This window comes from Bubalus bubalis, chromosome 16 (assembly GCF_019923935.1).
Source record: "Bubalus bubalis isolate 160015118507 breed Murrah chromosome 16, NDDB_SH_1, whole genome shotgun sequence".
NCBI lineage: Eukaryota > Metazoa > Chordata > Mammalia > Artiodactyla > Bovidae > Bubalus > Bubalus bubalis.
This window is the reverse complement of record NC_059172.1, coordinates 63,819,179-63,825,705: the sequence shown is the minus strand read 5'-3', so window position 1 is coordinate 63,825,705 and position 6,527 is coordinate 63,819,179.

Genomic DNA, 6,527 nt, shown 5'->3' with positions numbered 1-6,527 from the left:
ATGCAATCTAAGAAAATATATTTTAAAATATATTATTTATATTTTTATTATGTGTTATTTGTATATAAACCCAAGAAATCTAAGATTTACATATAAAATCTAAGAATATACGTATATATGTTATATATATGAATATACATACATGTAATATGTTACATATATAATCCGAGAGAACACAGCAACAATATTAAGCCAATCTGAGAAGCAAATTTATGTCAGGTGGGATTTTTGCCTTATTTTGCTCACTGTTGAATCCTCAGTACTTAGAATAGCTTTGGCATTTAGCTGACACTCAATAAATATTTGTTCAATGGATGAATGGATCAAACCTCATGTGTACATGCCAAGGGGCTGCCTTCCAGTTCCTTTCAGTTGAGTGTGTAGGAAGAGCAGGGTTGCTGCAGAGAAGCCCTCGGTCTCCCAGCCTTGGGGCAAGTTGGCCTGTGCTGTGTTTGTGCTCAGTGTTCCCCTGGGATGCCTTAGAGGTCCTCCCACTCTGCCTTCCATGGCCTTTCAGAATCTGTATTGTACACAAAGGTCTGACTGTGTTTTTATTCAAAGGCAAGAAAAGAAATGCCACATCGGAAATGTCTCTGCACTCATTACCACATTGCCATTCGTGTTGACTTGGTGAAGAAATTCAACGGAACTGAACAGCTCTTTGCAGAGTGGAACTTTACAGGAGAGCCCCCGAGCAAAAATTGCAGAATGAGTCCCCCTTCCCTTCTCAATTACCAAATAAACATCTTTCCAGGGCAGGGCTTCTCTTGTGGAGTCTTCAAATGGTGTTTATATCCATACTCATGTGAACTCTTGACTCTGGATACAGCACAGGTAATTCTCTCCTTCAGGAACCCTCAAAGTACAGCCACAGGTTCCAAAAATGCAACACAACTGTGTACATAGAAATCTGCTTGAGAAGCCAAAGGAAATTAATTCTGCTTTTTTTGCTTCAGAATCACAACCTCAAAAGTTTCTGTTGTTCTCCTCCAGGCACTCCCACTATTAGGGGCTAAAATTGAAAAGAAGTGTCCTCTCTTCACCAGGACACTGTATTTAGTGGAGAAAAGGGAAATAATTTTAGTGAGCTAAGGTCTCCTTTACCTGCATTGTCTCCATTGTTATTCATGGGAAACAGAGAACTGTGAAAGAATTTATCTTGGGAACAGAACTAACAGCTGCAGAAGAGGCGATTTGAGGAATATCCAAAGGTCCATCCATTTTCAGTAAGTCAATCCCTCATCACTGAAAATTTGAATAAAGATATTATATGAGGGGGATGACAAATTAAGCCATTCTCATGTGAGGAGAAGTTGATATTGATCATATTGGCCAAATAATCATTTTTAAAGGTCTTAAGAGAAGGGATTTCCTTTTCCTAAAGGAAATCAACCCAGAATATTCATTGGAGGGACTGATGCTGAAGCTGAAGCAACGATACTTGGCCATCTGATGCAAAGAGCAACTCATTAGAAAAGACCCTGATGCTGGGGAAGATTGAAGGCAGGTGGAGAAGAGGATGACAGAGGATGAGATGGTTGGATGGCATCACCAACTTAATGGACATGAGTTTGAGCAAGTTCCAGGAGATGGTGAAGGACAGGAAGGCCTGGCGAGCTGCAGTCCGCAGAGTCTCAAAGAGTCAGAAATGAATGAGAGACTAAAAACAACAACAAAGACAAGGGCCATGGGAATGTACTGCTTAGATGATGGCGATGCTGCTACTGATGATGATGATAGTGATGATGGCAATGATGAGGAAGAGGAGGAGGAGGATGTAGATGATAGCAAAGATACGGCTAATGAAGGTGGGGCCAGTGATGGTGGTGATAATGGTTGAGGGTATTGGTAGTAGAGCTGTTAACAAAAAAATATCATCTTTGAAAAATGTATGTACCATTCACTATAATAAGCACTCTGTTAATTATTTCACTTCATCCTCATGTTCACTTTTTTTAAATATTTACTTATTCGACTGCACCAGGCCTTAATTGCAGCACTCGGGATCTTCCTTGTGGCATGCAGGAGCTTTAACTGTGCCATGTGGGACCTAGTTCCCTGACCAGGGATCAAACTCTGGCCCCACTGAGAGTTTGGAGTCTTAGCCACTGGATCACCAGGGAAGTTCCTATCCTCACATTCATTTTTATGTATCTGTTGTACAGAAGAGAAAAAATGAAGCTGAAAGAGATTAGGCAACTTGCCTATAGTCACCCAGCTAGGAGATAAAGGGCTGAAGTTCCCCAAAGATTTCAGATGGTGACCTGGCTGAAGCACCCTACTTTTCCAGGGTTAGGAAGGAGATTCAAGTTTCCTGGAGAAGTAAGCGCACACCACAAAAGGAGGAAAAGGAAGAGCACCTTCTTACTCAATCCCTCAACTTCCAGTCCCCTCTTCTAATGTCACTATGACAGTTATTACAGGCATAACAGACTCCTCATATTGACTTCTCTACCATCTATGCTTAAAAAAAAAAAAAAAAAAGGAAAAGACAAAGATACATTTTGGCGACATGGCATGAGTGGCTGGGAGAAGAATGTTCTTCTATATGGAATTTTCTTTTCTTCCCTGGAAAGGGAGGACAGGCCACTCAGGTTGCATACGTGTCTCTGCAAAAACTCATATCTTTGAGAAAAAGACCAGGAGATGAATGAGACACAGTTAGTGACATGTTCCATTCATCGCCGGTGGTCTCATTGTCAATAAATATGATTTTATATTATCACATTATTACTTAATGTGTTTATTAATTACTTAATCTTGTTTATTAATTGATCTATTGTTTCATCTGTTTGATCCTCCCTACTAGGCTGCTAACGCTTTGCAAATGGAGATCATACCCTGCTTCTTTATACAGTATGCCCCCATGCCCCTATGCTGGGCATGCCATAGGTGCCAAATGAATACCTGTGTTCTGATTTATTGAGGAACCTCCACTCAGCCACAGCCAGCACCGAAATGTCAGAACCATGGGAACCCAGAGAGTTTGGAGATTATCTGTTCTACCTGTAACAACAAAGATGACCCTCGATATTTTTCTGCAGGCATCAAGCAAGCTTTCCCAGGCTTTGGGACCTGTAGCAGACTCAGGATATTTCTCCAGCAGGCAGATTCAGTTCAGTGTAAAGAATTGCCCATTTCCCCAGTTCCAAGGAGTTGTGCTGTGCAGGGAGCAGAGAGGATTACCTGAGATGATGGATGCAGGCATACTTTATAAATGCTCTCATTCATCTTCACCAAAGGGTAATTAAGAGCATAGACTTGGACCCAGACTGCCTGTTTTTGAATGCTGGCCATACTACTTATCAACTGTGTGACTTTGGACAATTGATTTAACTTCTCTGTGCCTTAGCTTTTCTGTAAAATGAATATCTCATAAAGACCGTTGTGAGGATTCATATATGAAAAGCACTTGGAAGGGTTCCTGGCATATAGCAAGTGCTGTGTACAGATTAAATGTTATTATTGCTATGATTATTATTATCAAAACATTCTGCAGATATAAGGTATTTTTACCACTCTTCACATTGAAAATGTTCCACTTTCTCCCAACAAACTCAGGAGACAGACTTTATTATCTTCACTACCGAAAAGAGAAAAAATAAAATCAGAAGACTTAAGTGACTTGTTAGCAATGCTATACTCACTTGGCCACACAATTTCGGCTTTTGATAATGGTGCAGAAAGTGGTCCCCAGATGACCTCAGGTCCTGCTGGAGAGGGGCAGGGGCAGATGGCTCAGCAGGGCCTCGCTGGCCCCAGTAGATTTTTCTTTTGGATAGACTCCTGAGGATCATCTCTCTTCATAGGCAGACCAACCCCCACGTAATCCAGTCCATGCCTGTTCTATATCTTGCCTCTGCTTGCTTCTCAAACACAGTCCCTAGCTGCAAAACGAACCTCTATTTTTCTTGCTCTAATTGGTTTGATGGTCCTTTTGCCCCATTATTGAAAACCTGGTATATACTAAGTGCTTTTCCCTGGGGATAAAAATCTGCTGCCAAGCTCAGATATAGCCAGCTTAGCTAGGCCAGACATGTGCCAGGGGGCTTTGGGAACTAGGACCTGGGCTGTGGGCACGTGGGCACCAGAAAGCCAGCACCCTTCCTCCCTGGGCAGTCAGCTACTGAGGAGCTGGTGTTTTCACTCATGGCATCTCCTTTATACAGGCACCCAGAACCAATGCAAATCTGGAGCAAGGCACTGGGGAGGCTACAAAGATGAATCAAACACAGGCACACACCTGTGACACTTCCAGGCCAGGGATGGGTGCAAAGTACACACAGCAAACTCTAACACTGGAACCACAGTATTGGTATTAGTGCGCTGTTCTTCCTCTTTACTAACTTTATATTCTTAAGCAAGTTTCTTGACTTGTCTGCTCCTCAGTTTCTGGTCTATAAAATCTGGCTAATAATTATGCCTATCTTGAGGGGATTCAGTGAATTAATACATATAAAGCTTGTAGAAAAACATCTGCACATAGTAAGCATTTAATAAAAGTTAGTTGCTATTATTATTATCATATTATATTGTATATTTTTGTGTTGCTGCTGCTGCTGCTGCTTCTAAGTCACTTCAGTCGTGTCCCCCTGTGCGACCCCATAAACGGCAGCCCGCCAGAATCCCTCTGGGATTCTCCAGGCAAGAACACTGGAGTGGGTTGCCATTTCCTTCTCCAATGCATGAAAGTGAAAAGTGAAAGTGAAGTCGCTCAGTCGTGTCCAACTCTTCGTGACCCCATGGACTGCAGCCCACCAGGCTCCTCCATCCATGGGATTTTCCAGGCAAGAGTGCTGGAGTGGGGTGCCATTGCCTTCTCCAATTTATGTGTTACTAAATATATAATGGTATATACTATCTATATTATATACTATAGATAGTATATACTGGTATATATGGTATATATTATATATAGTAACACTATATACAGTTATACTAATATCATATAAGTATATATCTACATATACTTTAAAGATATATGCTATACACAGCATATTATTATAATATAAACTGTTATTACGATTACTATATATTATTGTTACAATGTTCTTTAGTAACAGCAAGGAAAGAGTGGTTATTTCTAAGGTATATATGAAAAAGATATAGCTATAAAACCACAATAGTCACTAATTGTTATGAGCTCAAAATATGCTAAGCTCTTTGTAAGCATTATCTAATATAATCCTCACAAAACGCCTTGAGTGGATAATATTTGCCATATTTTGGATGAGAAAACTAATCTTCAGAGAGGGTGAGAAGCTTGCACAGCAGTCCATGGTGGGGCCAGGTTCACTCCTGGGTCAGACTGCCCCCAGAGTTCAAGTTCTCAACCACCCTGCTTATTCCTTGGGATGTGTGACTTTTGATGCAGGTCAAAAGGCAGGAAGAGTGTAGTGTGGGGGGAATTAGGATGGAAAGGGACAGGGAGGAAGGCCTCTAGAGCCAGAGAACAGTGCTGGGGCAAAGAGGTGCTGGCAGGGCAGTGAAAGAACATTAAATGTCTCACATATCCTCTGCAGTCTCACCTCTGCTGAGGTTGGGCTCTTATAACACTCAGCCTTCCCCATCCAAAACCTCTCAGCTCTTATGGTACCCCAGATGGGAATCTGGAGGACAGATGGAAATGGGTGCACAGAGTCACTGGGCTTGGGCTCACACTTGACTGACAGAGTGGGAGGAGGCAATAAGCCAGCCCTATCCCCTTCTCATAGGTCTCTCCTCCATCCCCCACTGCCTGGGTCTCTTGGTTGCTTTGATACCAATCATCAATACCAATTACCACCACCTACTCAGAGGCCCATAAGCCTGACTCACTGGCCCTGGGGAGAGATTTTTTTGAGGGCAGAGGCTGCTGTAGCGCCTCAGGGAAGGTTCCCAGCAGGAGAAAGAAGAGCAGGCTCACAGCTGAGAAAACTGTGTGACTGCCTGACTTTATCAACTGTGTGACTTTGGACAATTGATTTAACTTCTCTGTGCCTTAGCTTTTCTTCTGTAAAATGAATATCTCATAAAGACTAACACTTGGCCAGGGAAGGCCTGCCTCCTCCAGAAGCCATTCTCAACATCCTCACCTCCACCATCCATAAGAAGATTTCAGACACAAGGCACGGGTGCACGGTGGGGCAGTCAAGGAGAGCACCTCTGTTTCCATTCATTTCCACCTGAGGCTAGAAGGTGCAGAGGGCCCAGGCAACTTGGAGACGTTTCTCTCACCAAGATATTCAAACCCAAGAGGGATGATAAAACAGAAACTGATAAAGTCATCTTTATCAGTGACCTAAGTAAGCATCACACATACATCCATTCATCCAAAAAACATTTAGTGAGAACATATATGTACCAGACACCATGGAGATACAGAAGTAAATAGAATCCCTGTATTCTAGTGAGCGAGGTTTCCAAGTAAACAAATATGTAAGACAATGGGATTCATGCCTGTAGAGGAGACACAGGGTGCTCTGGGAGAATAGAATGGGTGCCAATCAGTCAAGGGAAGGTGGATAAGGATAGGTGTCATGACTTCT